The following is a 17252-nucleotide window of genomic DNA, read 5'->3' as shown; positions in this document are numbered from 1 at the left end:
TGGAAATTAGACTATGGGCTATTAATGTGATTTATATTAAATTAACGATACCTCATTAATTTAATATAAATGTTATGATTTGACGTATCTATATATAACCACATACGCTTAATCGGACACGATGGGCGGGATATTTATAAGTACGAATTATTGTTCATTTGACCGGACACGGGGATGGATTAATAGTCAATGGACTCATTAAAACAGGGGTGGATTACATTCAAGGGTAATTGGTGTAATTGTTAACAAAGTATTAAAACCTTGGTTTACACACAGTCGATAACCTGGTGTATTCATTAAGCAAAGTATTAAGACCTTGTTACAGTTCGAATCCCCAGTTAGTTGGAATATTTGACTTCGGGTATAAGGTTAAATTTGCCGAGCAGTTTATAATTATGACCGATGAACTATTATGGACAAAAACCAGATAGGTTTCAAATACATCCAGGACATAGGACAATTAACCCAGGACAATAGATTAAAATCAAAACGTCAAACATCATGGTTACGGAAGTCTAAATAAGCATGATATATTTTATTTCATATTTCCTCGTACTTTTATTTATTGTCATTTTAATTATTGTTATTTATTTTATATTGGTTAAATATCGTCATTTACTTTACGCTTCGCTTAAAATATAAAATCGACAAACCGGTCATTAAACGGTAAACCCCCTTTTATATATTATTATATATAATTATATATATTTTGTACAAATATAGTTGTTTAAAAATATAGTGTGCAATAAGCCCGCTCCCTGTGGAACGAACCGGACTTACTAAAAACTATACTACTCTACGATTAGGTACACTTCCTATAGTGTTGTAGCAAGGTTTAGGTATATCTCATCTGTAAATAAATAATTAAAACTTGTGTAATTTGTAACGTATTTCGTAGAAAAATATACACTATTTCGTACCCCCACGCTACGACATCAGGTGGATCCGGTAAAGATAGAAACTGTTGAAAAGTGGGAAACCCCGAAAACTCCGAAACACATACGCCAGTTTTTAGGACTAGCTGGTTACTACAGAAGGTTCATCCAAGACTTTTCTAGAATAGCAAAACCCTTGACTTCATTAACGCATAAAGGGAAAAAATTTGAATGGAAGGATGAACAAGAGAAGACGTTTCAATTATTGAAGAAAAAGCTAACTACGGCACCTATATTGTCATTGCCTGAAGGGAATGATAATTTTGTGATTTATTGTGACGCATCAAAGCAAGGTCTCGGTTGTGTATTAATGCAACGGACGAAGGTGATTGCTTATGCGTCTAGACAATTGAAGATTCACGAACAAAATTATACGATGCATGATTTGGAATTAGGCGCGGTTGTTTTTGCATTAAAGACTTGGAGGCACTACTTATATGGGGTCAAAAGTATTATATATACCGACCACAAAAGTCTTCAACACATATTTAATCAGAAACAACTAAATATGAGGCAGCGTAGGTAGATTGAATTGTTGAATGATTACGACTTTGAGATTCGTTACCACCCGGGGAAGGCAAATGTGGTAGACGACGCCTTGAGCAGAAAGGACAGAGAACCCATTCGAGTAAAATCTATGAATATAATGATTCACACTAACCTTACTACTCAAATAAAGGAGGCGCAACAAGGAGTTTTAAAAGAGGGAAATTTAAAGGATGAAATACCCAAAGGATCGGAGAAGAATCTTAATATTCGGGAAGACGGAACCCGGTATAGGGCTGAAAGGATTTGGGTACCAAAATTTGGAGATATGAGAGAAATGGTACTTAGAGAAGCTCATAAAATCAGATACTCAATACATCCTGGAACGGGGAAGATGTACAAGGATCTTAAGAAACATTTTTGGTGTCCGGGTATGAAAGTCGATGTTGCTAAATACGTAGGAGAATGTTTGACGTGTTCTAAGGTCAAAGCTGAGCATCAGAAACCATCAGGTCTACTTCAACAACCCGAAATCCCGGAATGGAAATGGGAAAACATTACCATGGATTTCATCACTAAATTGCCAAGGACTACAAGTGGTTTTGATACTATTTGGGTAATAGTTGATCGTCTCACCAAATCAGCACATTTCCTGCCAATAAGAGAAGATGACAAGATAGAGAAGTTAGCACGACTGTATTTGAAGGAAGTCTTCTCCAGACATGGAATACCAATCTCTATTATCTCTGATAGGGATGGCAGATTTATTTCAAGATTCTGGCAGACATTACAGCAAGCATTGGGAACTTGTCTAGACATGATTACTGCCTATCATCCACAAACTGATGGGCAGAGCGAAAGAACGATACAAACGCTTGAAGACATGCTACGAGCTTGTGTTATTGATTTCGGAAACAGTTGGGATCGACATCTACCGTTAGCAAAATTTTCCTACAACAACAACTACCATTCAAGCATTGAGATGGCACCGTTTGAAGCACTTTATGGTACAAAAGTGCAGGTCTTCGATTTGTTGGAGTGAAGTGGGGGATAGACAGATTACGGGTCCGGAAATAATACAAGAAACTACCGAGAAAATCATCCAAATTCAACAAAGATTGAAAATCGCCCAGAGTCGACAAAAGAGCTACGCGGACAGTAAAAGAAAAGATATAGAGTTTGAAATTGGAGAAATGGTCATGCTTAAGGTTTCACCTTGGAAAGGCGTTGTTCGATTTGGTAAACGGGGGAAACTAAATCCAAGGTACATTGGACCATTCAAGATTATAGATCGTGTCGGACCAGTAGCTTACCAACTGGAGCTACCTCAACAACTCGCGGCTGTACATAACACTTTCCACGTCTCAAATTTGAAGAAATGTTTTGCTAAAGAAGATCTCACTATTCCGTTAGACAAAATCCAAATCAACGAAAAACTTCAATTCATCGAAGAACCCGTCGAAATAATGGATTGTGAGGTTAAAAGACTCAAACAAAATAAGATACCAATTGTTAAGGTTCGATGGAATGCTCGTAGAGGACCCGAGTTCACCTTGGAACGAGAATATCAGATGAAGAAGAAATACCCGCACTTATTTCCAGAAGATACGTCAACACCTCCAACTGCTTAAAATTTCGGGACGAAATTTATTTAACGGGTAGGTACTGTAGTGACCCGAACTTTTCCATGTTTATATATTTATTAAATGAAATTGTTATTTACATAATTAAGTGTTTCCAACATGTTAAGCAATCAAACTTGTTAAGACTTGATTAATTGAAATAGGTTTCATATAGACAATTGACCACCCAAGTTGACCGGTGATTCACGAACGTTAAAACTTGTAAAAACTATACGATGACATATATATGGTTATATATATAGTTAACATGATTTTATTATAAGTATGTATCTCATTAGGTATTTTAACAATGAGTTATATACATAAAAAATGAGACTATTAATTTAAGAAACTCGAAAACGATATATATAACGATTATCGTTATAACAACGTCTTACTAGGTACATATGAATCATATTAAGATATTGATACACTTGGTTAATTATGTTAAATGATAAGTAAATATATTATTAAGTGTATTAACAATGAAATACATATGTAAAAATAAGACTACTAACTTAATGATTTCGAAACGAGACATATATGTAACGATTATCGTTGTAACGACATTTAACTGTATATATATCATACTAAGATATATTATATATTATAATATCATGATAATATAACAATTTAACATCTCATTTGTTATAATAAACAATGGGTTAACAACATTCAACAAGATCGTTAACCTAAAGGTTTCAAAACAACATTTACATGTAACGACTAACGATGACTTAACGACTCAGTTAAAATGTATATACATGTAGTGTTTTAATATGTATTCATACACTTTTGAAAGACTTCAAGACACTTATCAAAATACTTCTACTTAACAAAAATGCTTACAATTACATCCTCGTTCAGTTTCATCAACAATTCTACTCGTATGCACCCGTATTCGTACTCGTACAATACACAGCTTTTAGATGTATGTACTATTGGTATATATACTCCAATGATCAGCTCTTAGCAGCTCATGTGAGTCACCTAACACATTTTGGAACCATCATTTGGCAACTAGCATGAAATATCTCATAAAATTACAAAAATATGAGTAATCATTCATGACTTATTTACATGAAAACAAAATTACATATCCTTTATATCTAATCCATACACCAACGACTAAAAACACCTATAAACACTTTCATTCTTCAATTTTCTTCATCTAATTGATCTCTCTCAAGTTCTATCTTCAAGTTCTAAGTGTTCTTCATAAATTCCAAAAGTTATAGTTTCATAAAATCAAGAATACTTCCAAGATTGCAAGTTTACTTCCAAGGTTTCTAAATCCATTCCAAGTAATCATCTAAGATCAAGAAATCTTTGTTACTTATAGTAGGTTATCTTTCTTATACAAGGTAATAATCATACTCAAACTTTAATTAAATTTCTATAACTATAACAATCTTATTTCGAGTGGAAATCTTACTTGAAATTGTTTTCGTGTCATGATTCTGCTTCAAGAACTTTCAAGCCATCCAAGGATCCTTTGAAGCTAGATCTATTTTTCTCATTTCCAGTAGGTTTATCCAAGGAACTTGAGGTAGTAATGATGTTCATACCATCATTCGATTCATACATATAAAGCTATCTTATTCGAAGGTTTAAACTTGTAATCACTAGAACATAGTTTAGTTAATTCTAAACTTGTTCGCAAATAAAAGTTAATCCTTCTAACTTGACTTTTAAAATCAACTAAACACATGTTCTATATCTATATGATATGCTAACTTAATGATTTAATGTTATTGAATGGCACTAAGTCATAACACATTGGGGGTGATGGACGGTCGTTAGGTGGTATCCGTTACTTGCATTAATTTCTTATGTTTCTCATGCAAGTGGGAGATTGAAGGTATTTCATATGCCCGAGAGACATATTAAATTAATGTGGCCAATATGTTATGATCCAAGTCGGGTCATGCCCAATAACAAGCCGACAACACCTTATAAGTATTTGTTTTAATGAATGGATCTTTAAAACAAATACTTGACACTTAGACTTTAGAAATTGGTTTTCTAAAGACAATATGCTTGAAATAATTATTTGGATAATTATGAATGTAAGTTTTATAATTAAACTTATTTGTGTGTGATAATTTTATAAAATGGTTATAAAATTAAGTATATGTGCAAGAAACACATAGACAACTTATAAGTGGCTTATAAGTCTTATGATGTACAAGTAAATAATTATATCAACATATCTTTATAATAGGTTTTATAAAGAATTATGTGTAAGTATCAAGTGGTGTTTTATTTAGCAAAATAAACTAATTATCTTGAGAAATAAAGAAAAAATAAAAGGATTTCAAGAGTAATGGTGGGGGTGGCGGTTTTATGTCTCCAAGACAAGCCACCCCATGCCTTGTCTTGGTTTTTTAAAACACTCTACTTGATACATTGATTTGGTACATCCTCTCACATACATTACTTGCATATTTTGAAAAGCTAAAAAAAAAAACTCTCTCCCACCCTTTTGTTTTGGCCGAAATTTGGAGCAAGAAGAAGAGGTTTTCTTCACTTGGTTTTAGCTTATTTTGGTGTCTTAAAATCCTAACCAAAGAAGGGTGTTGATATACATAAGCTTGTGGTATTATCTCTTGAGGTTTCATACACTTTGAAGCTCCATTCTTCTACATCATCTTCATCCTTTTATTACCTCCTAACTTGGAGTAGGTATAACTCCATAAACTAGCTCTTTTACTTTTGTAAGCATATTATCTTGACTTGATCTATTTTGGGATTCGTGTTTAAATGGTTAAACTTTGTAAAGATTGTTTTAATATGCTTCCGCTTTCTATGTTTATAAAATGATTTTAGACATATACATATATGGATATGGAAACTTGGTAATCTTTTGAATCCCAACATTTAAAACCTGGAAACACGAAAAACACCGTAAAACCGGATTTACGCCGTCGTAGTAACACCGCTGGCTGTTTTGGGTTAGTTAATTAAAAACTATGATAAACTTTGATTTAAAAGTTGTTATTCTGGGAAAATGATTTTTATTATGAACATGAAACTATATCCAAAAATTATGGTTAAACTCAAAGTGGAAGTATGTTTTCTAAAATGGTCATCTAGACGTCGTTCTTTCGACTGAAATGACTACCTTTACAAAAACAACTTGTAACTTATTTTTCCGACTATAAACCTATACTTTTTCTGTTTAGATTCATAAAATAGAGTTCAATATGAAACCATAGCAATTTGATTCACTCAAAACGGATTTAAAATGAAGAAGTTATGGGTAAAACAAGATTGGATAATTTTTCTCATTTTAGCTACGTGAAAATTGGTAACAAATCTATTCCAACCATAACTTAATCAACTTGTATTGTATATTATTTAATCTTGAGATAACATAGACACGTATACAATGTTTCGACCTATCATGTCGACACATCTATATATATTTCGAAACAACCATAGACACTCTATATGTGAATGTTGGAGTTAGCTATACAGGGTTGAGGTTGATTCCAAAATATATATAGTTTGAGTTGTGATCAATACTGAGATACGTATACACTGGGTCGTGTATTGATTCAAGATAATATTTATCGATTTATTTCTATACATCTAACTGTGGACAACTAGTTGTAGGTTACTAACGAGGACAGCTGACTTAATAAACTTAAAACATCAAAATATATTAAAAGTGTTGTAAATATATTTTGAATATACTTTGATATATATGTATATATTGTTATAGGTTCGTGAATCAACCAGTGGCCAAGTCTTACTTCCCGACAAAGTAAAAATCTGTGAAAGTGAGTTATAGTCCCACCTTTAAAATCTAATATTTTTGGGATGAGAATACATGCAGGTTTTTATAAATGATTTACAAAATAGACACAAGTACGTGAAACTACATTCTATGGTTGAATTATCAAAATCGAATATGCCCCTTTTTATTAAGTCTGGTAATCTAAGAATTAGGGAACAGACACCCTAATTGACGCGAATCCTAAAGATAGATCTATTGGGCCTAACAAACCCCATCTAAAGTACCGGATGCTTTAGTACTTCGAAATTTATATCATATCCGAAGGGTGTCCCGGATGATGGGGATATTCTTATATATGCATCTTGTTAATGTCGGTTACCAGGTGTTCACCATATGAATGATTTTTATCTCTGTGTATGGGATGTGTATTGAAATATGAAATCTTGTGGTCTATTGTTACGATTTGATATATATAGGTTAAACCTATAACTCACTAACATTTTTGTTGACGTTTAAAGCATGTTTATTCTCAGGTGAATACTAGAAGCTTCTGCTGTTGCATACTAAAATAAGGACAAGATTTGGAGTCCATGTTTGTATGATATTGTGTAAAAACTGCATTCAAGAAACTGATTTCGATGTAACATATTTGTATTGTAAACCATTATGTAATGGTCGTGTGTAAACAGGATATTTTAGATTATCATTATTTGATAATCTACGTAAAGCTTTTTAAACCTTTATTTATGAAATAAAGGTTATGGTTTGTTTTAAAATGAATGCAGTCTTTGAAAAACGTCTCATATAGAGGTCAAAACCTCGCAACGAAATCAATTAATATGGAACGTTTTTAATCAATAAGAACGGGACATTTCTGCAAAGTGATCGTCTATGCCTTAAGAAAATTAAAAGAGCACGAGAAGAACTACCTGACTCATGATCTTGAGATGGTGGCGGTGTTTCATGAAATGTCCCGTTCTTATTGATTAAAAACGTTCCATATTAATTGATTTCGTTGCGAGGTTTTGACCTCTATATGAGACGTTTTTCAAAGACTGCATTCATTTTTAAAACAAACCATAACCTTTATTTCATCAATAAAGGTTTAAAAAGCTTTACGTAGATTATCAAATAATGATAATCTAAAATATCCTGTTTACACACGACCATTAAATAATGGTTTACAATACAAATATGTTACAACAAAATAAGTTTCTTGAATGCAGTTTTTACACAATATCATACAAGCATGGACTCCAAATCTCGTCCTTATTTAAGTATGCGACAGCGGAAGCTCTTAGTATTCACCTGAGAATAAACATGCTTTAAACGTCAACAAAAATGTTGGTGAGTTATAGGTTTAACCTATATATATCAAATCGTAACAATAGACCACAAGATTTCATATTTCAATACACATCCCATACATAGAGATAAAAATCATTCATATGGTGAACACCTGGTAACCGACATTAACAAGATGCATATTAACTAACCCAAAACAGCCCGCGGTGTTACTACGATGGCGTAAATCCGGTTTTACGGTGTTTTTCGTGTTTCCAGGTTTTAAATCATTAAGTTAGCATATCATATAGATATAGAACATGTGTTTAGTTGATTTTAAAAGTCAAGTTAGAAGGATTAACTTTTGTTTGCGAACAAGTTTAGAATTAACTAAACTATGTTCTAGTGATTACAAGTTTAAACCTTCGAATAAGATAGCTTTATATGTATGAATCGAATGATGTTATGAACATCATTACTACCTTAAGTTCCTTGGATGAACCTACTGGTAAAGAGAAAAATGGATCTAGCTTCAATGGATCCTTGGATGGCTCAAAGTTCTTGAAGCAAAATCATGACACGAAAACAAGTTCAAGTAAGATCATCACTTGAAATAAGATTGTTATAGTTATAGAAATTGAACCAAAGTTTGAATATGATTATTACCTTGTATTAGAATGATAACCTACTGTAAGAAACAAAGATTTATTGAGGTTGGATGATCACCTTACAAGATTGGAAGTGAGCTAGCAACCTTGAAAGTATTCTTGATTTTATGAAACTAGAACTTTTGGAATTTAAGAAGAACACTTAGAACTTGAAGATAGAACTTGAGAGAGATCAATTAGATGAAGAAAATTGAAGAATGAAAGTGTTTGTAGGTGTTTTTGGTCGTTGGTGTATGGATTAGATATAAAGGATATGTTATTTTGTTTTCATGTAAATAAGTCATGAATGATTACTCATATTTTTGTAATTTTATGAGATATTTCATGCTAGTTGCCAAATGATGGTTCCCACATGTGTTAGGTGACTCACATGGGCTGCTAAGAGCTGATCATTGGAGTGTATATACCAATAGTACATACATCTAAAAGCTGTGTATTGTACGAGTACGAATACGGGTGCATACGAGTAGAATTGTTGATGAAACTGAACGAGGATGTAATTGTAAGCATTTTTGTTAAGTAGAAGTATTTTGATAAGTGTATTTAAGTCTTTCAAAAGTGTATAAATACATATTAAAACACTACATGTATATACATTTTAACTGAGTCGTTAAGTCATCGTTAGTCGTTACATGTAAGTGTTGTTTTGAAACTTTTAGGTTAACGATCTTGTTAAATGTTGTTAACCCAATGTTTATAATATCAAATGAGATTTTAAATTATTATATTATCATGATATTATCATGTATGAATATCTCTTAATATGATATATATACATTAAATGTCTTTACAACGATAATCGTTACATATATGTCTCGTTTAAAAATCATTAAGTTAGTAGTCTTGTTTTTACATATGTAGTTCATTGTTAATATACTTAATGATATGTTTACTTATCATAGTATCATGTTAACTATATATATATCCATATATATGTCATCATATAGTTTTTACAAGTTTTAACGTTCGTGAATCACCGGTCAACTTGGGTGGTCAATTGTCTATATGAAACATATTTCAATTAATCAAGTCTTAACAAGTTTGATTGCTTAACATGTTGGAAACATTTAATCATGTAAATATCAATCTCAATTAATATATATAAACATGGAAAAGTTCGGGTCACTACAGTACCTACCCGTTAAATAAATTTCGTCCCGAAATTTTAAGCTGTTGAAGGTGTTGATGAATCTTCTGGAAATAGATGCGGGTATTTCTTCTTCATCTGATCTTCACGCTCCCAGGTGAACTCGGGTCCTCTACGAGCATTCCATCGAACCTTAACAATTGGTATCTTGTTTTGCTTAAGTCTTTTAACCTCACGATCCATTATTTCGACGGGTTTTTCGATGAATTGAAGTTTTTCGTTGATTTGGATTTCATCTAACGGAATAGTGAGATCTTCTTTAGCAAAACATTTCTTCAAATTCGAGACGTGGAAAGTGTTATGTACAGCCGCGAGTTGTTGAGGTAACTCAAGTCGGTAAGCTACTGGTCCGACACGATCAATAATCTTGAATGGTCCAATATACCTTGGATTTAATTTCCCTCGTTTACCAAATCGAACAACGCCTTTCCAAGGTGCAACTTTAAGCATGACCATCTCTCCAATTTCAAATTCTATATCTTTTCTTTTAATGTCAGCGTAGCTCTTTTGTCGACTTTGGGCAGTTTTCAACCGTTGTTGAATTTGGATGATCTTCTCGGTAGTTTCTTGTATAATCTCCGGACCCGTAATCTGTCTATCCCCCACCTCACTCCAACAAATCGGAGACCTGCACTTTCTACCATAAAGTGCTTCAAACGGCGCCATCTCAATGCTTGAATGGTAGCTGTTGTTGTAGGAAAATTCTGCTAACGGTAGATGTCGATCCCAACTGTTTCCGAAATCAATAACACATGCTCGTAGCATGTCTTCAAGCGTTTGTATCGTCCTTTCGCTCTGCCCATCAGTTTGTGGATGATAGGCAGTACTCATGTCTAGACGAGTTCCTAATGCTTGCTGTAATGTCTGCCAGAATCTTGAAATAAATCTGCCATCCCTATCAGAGATAATAGAGATTGGTATTCCATGTCTGGAGATGACTTCCTTCAAATACAGTCGTGCTAACTTCTCCATCTTGTCATCTTCTCTTATTGGTAGGAAGTTTGCTGATTTGGTGAGACGATCAACTATTACCCAAATAGTATCAAAACCACTTGCAGTCCTTGGCAATTTAGTGATGAAATCCATGGTAATGTTTTCCCATTTCCATTCCGGGATTTCGGGTTGTTGAAGTAGACCTGATGGTTTCTGGTGCTCAGCTTTGACCTTAGAACACGTCAAACATTCTCCTACGTATTTAGCAACATCGGCTTTCATACCCGGCCACCAAAAATGTTTCTTGAGATCCTTGTACATCTTCCCCGTTCCAGGATGTATTGAGTATCTGGTTTTATGAGCTTCTCTAAGTACCATTTCTCTCATATCTCCAAATTTTGGTACCCAAATCCTTTCAGCCCTATACCGGGTTCCGTCTTCCCGAATATTAAGATGCTTCTCCGATCCTTTGGGTATTTCATCCTTTAAATTTCCCTCTTTTAAAACTCCTTGTTGCGCCTCCTTTATTTGAGTAGTAAGGTTATTATGAATCATTATATTCATAGATTTTACTCGAATGGGTTCTCTGTCCTTCCTGCTCAAGGCATCGGCTACCACATTTGCCTTCCCCGGGTGGTAACGAATCTCAAAGTCGTAATCATTCAACAATTCAATCCACCTACGCTGCCTCATATTCAGTTGTTTCTGATTAAATATGTGTTGAAGACTTTTGTGGTCGGTATATATAATACTTTTGACCCCATATAAGTAGTGCCTCCAAGTCTTTAATGCAAAAACAACCGCGCCTAATTCCAAATCATGCGTCGTATAATTTTGTTCGTGAATCTTCAATTGTCTAGACGCATAAGCAATCACCTTCGTTCGTTGCATTAATACACAACCGAGACCTTGCTTTGATGCGTCACAATAAATCACAAAATCATCATTCCCTTCAGGCAATGACAATATAGGTGCCGTAGTTAGCTTTTTCTTCAATAACTGAAACGCTTTCTCTTGTTCATCATTCCATTCAAATTTCTTCCCTTTATGCGTTAATGCAGTCAAGGGTTTTGCTATTCTGGAAAAGTCTTGGATGAACCTTCTGTAGTAACCAGCTAGTCCTAAAAACTGGCGTATGTGTTTCGGAGTTTTCGGGGTTTCCCACTTTTCAACAGTTTCTATCTTTGCCGGATCCACCTTAATACCTTCTTTGTTCACTATGTGACCGAGGAATTGAACTTCTTCCAACCAAAATGCACACTTTGAAAACTTAGCGTACAATTCTTCTTTCCTCAATACTTCTAACACCTTTCTCAAATGTTCACCGTGTTCTTGGTCATTCTTTGAGTAAATAAGTATGTCATCAATGAAAACAATGACAAACTTGTCAAGGTATGGTCCACACACTCGGTTCATAAGGTCCATGAACACAGCTGGTGCATTAGTTAAACCAAACGGCATGACCATAAACTCGTAATGACCGTAACGTGTTCTGAAAGCAGTCTTTGGAATATCATCTTCTTTCACCCGCATTTGATGATACCCGGAACGTAAGTCAATCTTTGAATAAACAGACGAGCCTTGTAGTTGATCAAATAAGTCGTCGATTCTCGGTAGTGGGTAGCGGTTCTTGATGGTAAGTTTGTTCAACTCTCGGTAGTCGATACACAACCTGAATGTACCATCTTTCTTCTTGACAAACAAAACAGGAGCTCCCCACGGTGATGTGCTTGGTCGAATGAAACCACGCTCTAAAAGTTCTTGTAATTGGCTTTGCAGTTCTTTCATCTCGCTGGGTGCGAGTCTGTAAGGAGCACGAGCTATTGGTGCAGCTCCTGGTACAAGATCTATTTGAAATTCAACGGATCGATGTGGGGGTAATCCCGGTAATTCTTTCGGAAATACATCGGGAAATTCTTTTGCAATGGGAACATCATTGATGCTCTTTTCTTCAGTTTGTACTTTCTCGACGTGTGCTAGAACAGCATAGCAACTTTTTCTTATTAGTTTTTGTGCCTTCAAATTACTAATAAGATGTAGCTTCGTGTTGCCCTTTTCTCCGTACACCATTAAGGGTTTTCCTTTTTCTCGTATAATGCGAATTGCATTTTTATAACAAACGATCTCTGCTTTCACTTCTTTCAACCAGTCCATACCGATTATCACATCAAAACTTCCTAACTCTACTGGTATCAAATCAATCTTAAATGTTTCGCTAACCAGTTTAATTTCTCGATTCCGACATATATTATCTGCTGAAATTAATTTACCATTTGCTAATTCGAGTAAAAATTTACTATCCAAAGGCGTCAATGGACAACTTAATTTAGCACAAAAATCTGTACTCATATAGCTTCTATCCGCACCCGAATCAAATAAAACGTAAGCAGATTTATTGTCAATAAGAAACGTACCCGTAACAAGCTCCGGGTCTTCTTGTGCCTCTGCCGCATTAATATTGAAAACTCTTCCGCGGCCTTGTCCATTCGTGTTCTCCTGGTTCGGGCAATTTCTAATAATGTGGCCCGATTTTCCACATTTATAACAAACTACGTTGGCATAACTTGCTCCGACACTACTTGCTCCGCCATTACTCGTTCCGACACCATTTGTTCCTTTCATTCTATTAACCCCTGGTCCGTAGACCTCACACTTTGCCGCGCTATGACCATTTCTTTTACACTTGTTGCAAAATTTGGTGCAGAACCCCGAGTGATTCTTTTCACACCTTTGGCATAGCTGCTTCTGATTGTTGTTGTTGTTGCGGTTATTATTGTTGTTGGGATGATTGTTGTAGTTGTTGTTGTTGTTGTTGTTGTTGTTGTTGTTGGGCCGTTTGTTGTAGTTGCGATTGATGTTGCGATTGTTGGGATAATTGTTGCGATTATTGTTGTAATTGCTGTTATTGTTGTATTGGTGATTCTTATCACCGTTTTCCTCCCACTTTCTTTTGACTTGCTTCACATTGGCCTCTTCAGCAGTCTGTTCTTTAATTCTTTCTTCAATCTGGTTCACTAGTTTGTGAGCCATTCTACATGCCTGTTGTATGGAGGCGGGCTCGTGTGAACTTATATCTTCTTGGATTCTTTCCGGTAATCCTTTCACAAACGCGTCGATCTTCTCTTCCTCATCTTCGAACGCTCCCGGACACAATAGGCACAATTCTGTGAATCGTCTTTCATACGTGGTAATATCAAATCCTTGGGTTCGTAACCCTCTTAGTTCTGTCTTGAGCTTATTGACCTCGGTTCTGGGACGGTACTTCTCGTTCATCAAGTGCTTGAATGCTGACCACGGTAGTGCGTACGCATCGTCTTGTCCCACTTGCTCTAGATAGGTATTCCACCATGTTAACGCAGAACCTGTGAAGGTATGCGTAGCGTACTTCACTTTGTCCTCTTCAGTACACTTACTTATGGCAAACACTGATTCGACCTTCTCGGTCCACCGTTTCAATCCGATCGGTCCTTCGGTTCCATCAAATTCCAAAGGTTTGCAGGCAGTGAATTCTTTGTAGGTGGATCCTACACGATTTCCTGTACTGCTAGATCCAAGGTTATTGTTGGTATGTAGCGCAGCCTGTACTGCGGCTATGTTTGAAGCTAGAAAAGTACGGAATTCCTCTTCATTCATATTCACTGTGTGTCGAGTAGTCGGTGCCATTTCCTTCAAAATAGTCAAATGGAACAAGTTAATCATACAGAATATTAAGAGTAGTTAATAGTATTTCGTAGCATAATATGAACTCATTTATAAAAGCTTTTTCTTCATATTAGCGTTTTATAAGTTTAAATTCGGGTAGTACCTACCCGTTAAGTTCATACTTAGTAGCTAATATACAATTCAACTACTACAATTCTATATGAAAAACTGATTATAATAATATTTCGCGTTCAAACTTTTATACAATATTTTACAAACTTACAATACCGCTTATTTTAGATAAAGCATGAAATATAGCACACAATAACTTTGATACAAGATAGTTGTGAAGATAATTCTAGCTATTACACAAGTCGTTCAGCAAAGGCAATAAAGACACGTAATTCATACGTCCAAAAACAAGTCATGCATTCTGGTTTTACTAGGACTACTTCCCATCCTTGGTCTTGTGCAACATAACCGTTATGGCCATTGATAAGACAGCGTGTTGTAACGTCGTCAAAGGGACGAGGGTTACGTAATGTCCAACAGTCCCGTAATAATCTAAAAACCTCATTTCTTACCCCAATTACCGACTCCGTCACTTGTGGAAACGTTTTGTTTAATAGTTGTAGCCCGATGTTCTTGTTCTCACTTTGGTGAGAAGCGAACATTACTAATCCGTAAGCATAACATGCTTCTTTATGTTGTATGTTAGCCGCTTTTTCTAAATCACGAAGTCCAATATTCGGATATATTGAGTCAAAATAATTTCTTAACCCGTTGCGTAAAATAGCATTTGGGTTCCCCGCAATATATGCGTCAAAGTAAACACATCGTAACTTATGGGTTTCCCAATGTGATATCCCCCATCTTTCAAACGAAAGTCTCTTATAAACCAAGACATTCTTGGAACGTTCTTCGAATGTCTTACAAACTGATCTCGCCTTAAATAGTTGTGCCGAGGAATTCTGGCCGACTCTAGACAAGATTTCATCAATCATGTCTCCGGGTAGGTCTCTTAAAATATTGGGTTGTCTATCCATTTTGTGTTTTTAAACTGTAAAATAGACAAGAGTTAGATTCATAAAAAAATACTTATTAATACAAGCAATTTTTACATATATCATAAAGCATAAGAACACTATATTACATATATTACACCACACGAATACAACTATCTTATTCCGACTCGGTCGTTTCTTCTTCTTCGGTTTTGGTTCGTTTTGCCAAGTTTCTAGGGATATATGATGTTCCCCTAATACGAGCCGTCGTTGTCCACATTGGTTTAGAAAAACCTGGTGGTTTAGAGGTTCCCGGGTCATTGTTACAACTTAAGAACTTCGGGGGTTGACGATACATATAAAGTTCATCGGGGTTGGAATTAGATTTCTCTATTTTTATGCCCTTTCCCTTATTATTTTCTTTTGCCTTTTTAAATTCAGTTGGGGTAATTTCTATAACATCATTGGAATTCTCGTCGGAATCCGATTCATCGGAGAATTGGTAATCCTCCCAATATTTTGCTTCCTTGGCGGAAACACCATTGACCATAATTACCCTTGGTCGGTTGGTTGAGGATTCTTTTTTACTTAACCGTTTTATTATTTCCCCCACCGGTTCCGATTCTTCTTCCGGTTCCGATTCTTCGTCCGGTTCCGATTCTTCTTCCGGTTCCGACTCTTCTTCCGGTTCCTCTTCGGGAACTTGTGAATCAGTCCACGAATAATTCCAATTTACATTTGACTCTTCATTATTATTAGGTGAGTCAATGGGACTTGTTCTAGAGGTAGACATCTATCACATAATATCAAACACGTTAAGAGATTAATATATCACATAATATTCATATGTTAAAAATATATAGTTTCCAACAAAAATGTTAAGCAATCATTTTTAAAGAAAACACGGTCGAAGTCCAGAATCACTAATGCATCCTAACAAACTCGATAAGACACACTAATGCAAATTTTCTGGTTCTCTAAGACCAACGCTCTGATACCAACTGAAATGTCCCGTTCTTATTGATTAAAAACGTTCCATATTAATTGATTTCGTTGCGAGGTTTTGACCTCTATATGAGACGTTTTTCAAAGATTGCATTCATTTTTAAAACAAACCATAACCTTTATTTCATCAATAAAGGTTTAAAAAGCTTTACGTAGATTATCAAATAATGATAATCTAAAATATCCTGTTTACACACGACCATTAAATAATGGTTTACAATACAAATATGTTACAACAAAATAAGTTTCTTGAATGCAGTTTTTACACAATATCATACAAGCATGGACTCCAAATCTCGTCCTTATTTAAGTATGCGACAGCGGAAGCTCTTAGTATTCACCTGAGAATAAACATGCTTTAAACGTCAACAAAAATGTTGTTGAGTTATAGGTTTAACCTATATATATCAAATCGTAACAATAGACCACAAGATTTCATATTTCAATACACATCCCATACATAGAGATAAAAATCATTCATATGGTGAACACCTGGTAACCGACATTAACAAGATGCATATATATATAAGAATATCCCCATCATTCCGGGACACCCTTCGGATATGATATAAATTTCGAAGTACTAAAGCATCCGATACTTTGGATGGGGTTTGTTAGGCCCAATAGATCTATCTTTAGGATTCGCGTCAATTAGGGTGTCTGTTCCCTAATTCTTAGATTACCAGACTTAATAAAAAGGGGCATATTCGATTTCGATAATTCAACCATAGAATGTAGTTTCACGTACTTGTGTCTATTTTGTAAATCATTTATAAAACCTGCA

This window comes from Rutidosis leptorrhynchoides, chromosome 1 (genome assembly GCF_046630445.1).
Source record: "Rutidosis leptorrhynchoides isolate AG116_Rl617_1_P2 chromosome 1, CSIRO_AGI_Rlap_v1, whole genome shotgun sequence".
In the NCBI taxonomy this organism is placed as follows: domain Eukaryota; kingdom Viridiplantae; phylum Streptophyta; class Magnoliopsida; order Asterales; family Asteraceae; genus Rutidosis; species Rutidosis leptorrhynchoides.
Note: the sequence above shows the minus strand (reverse complement) of the source record.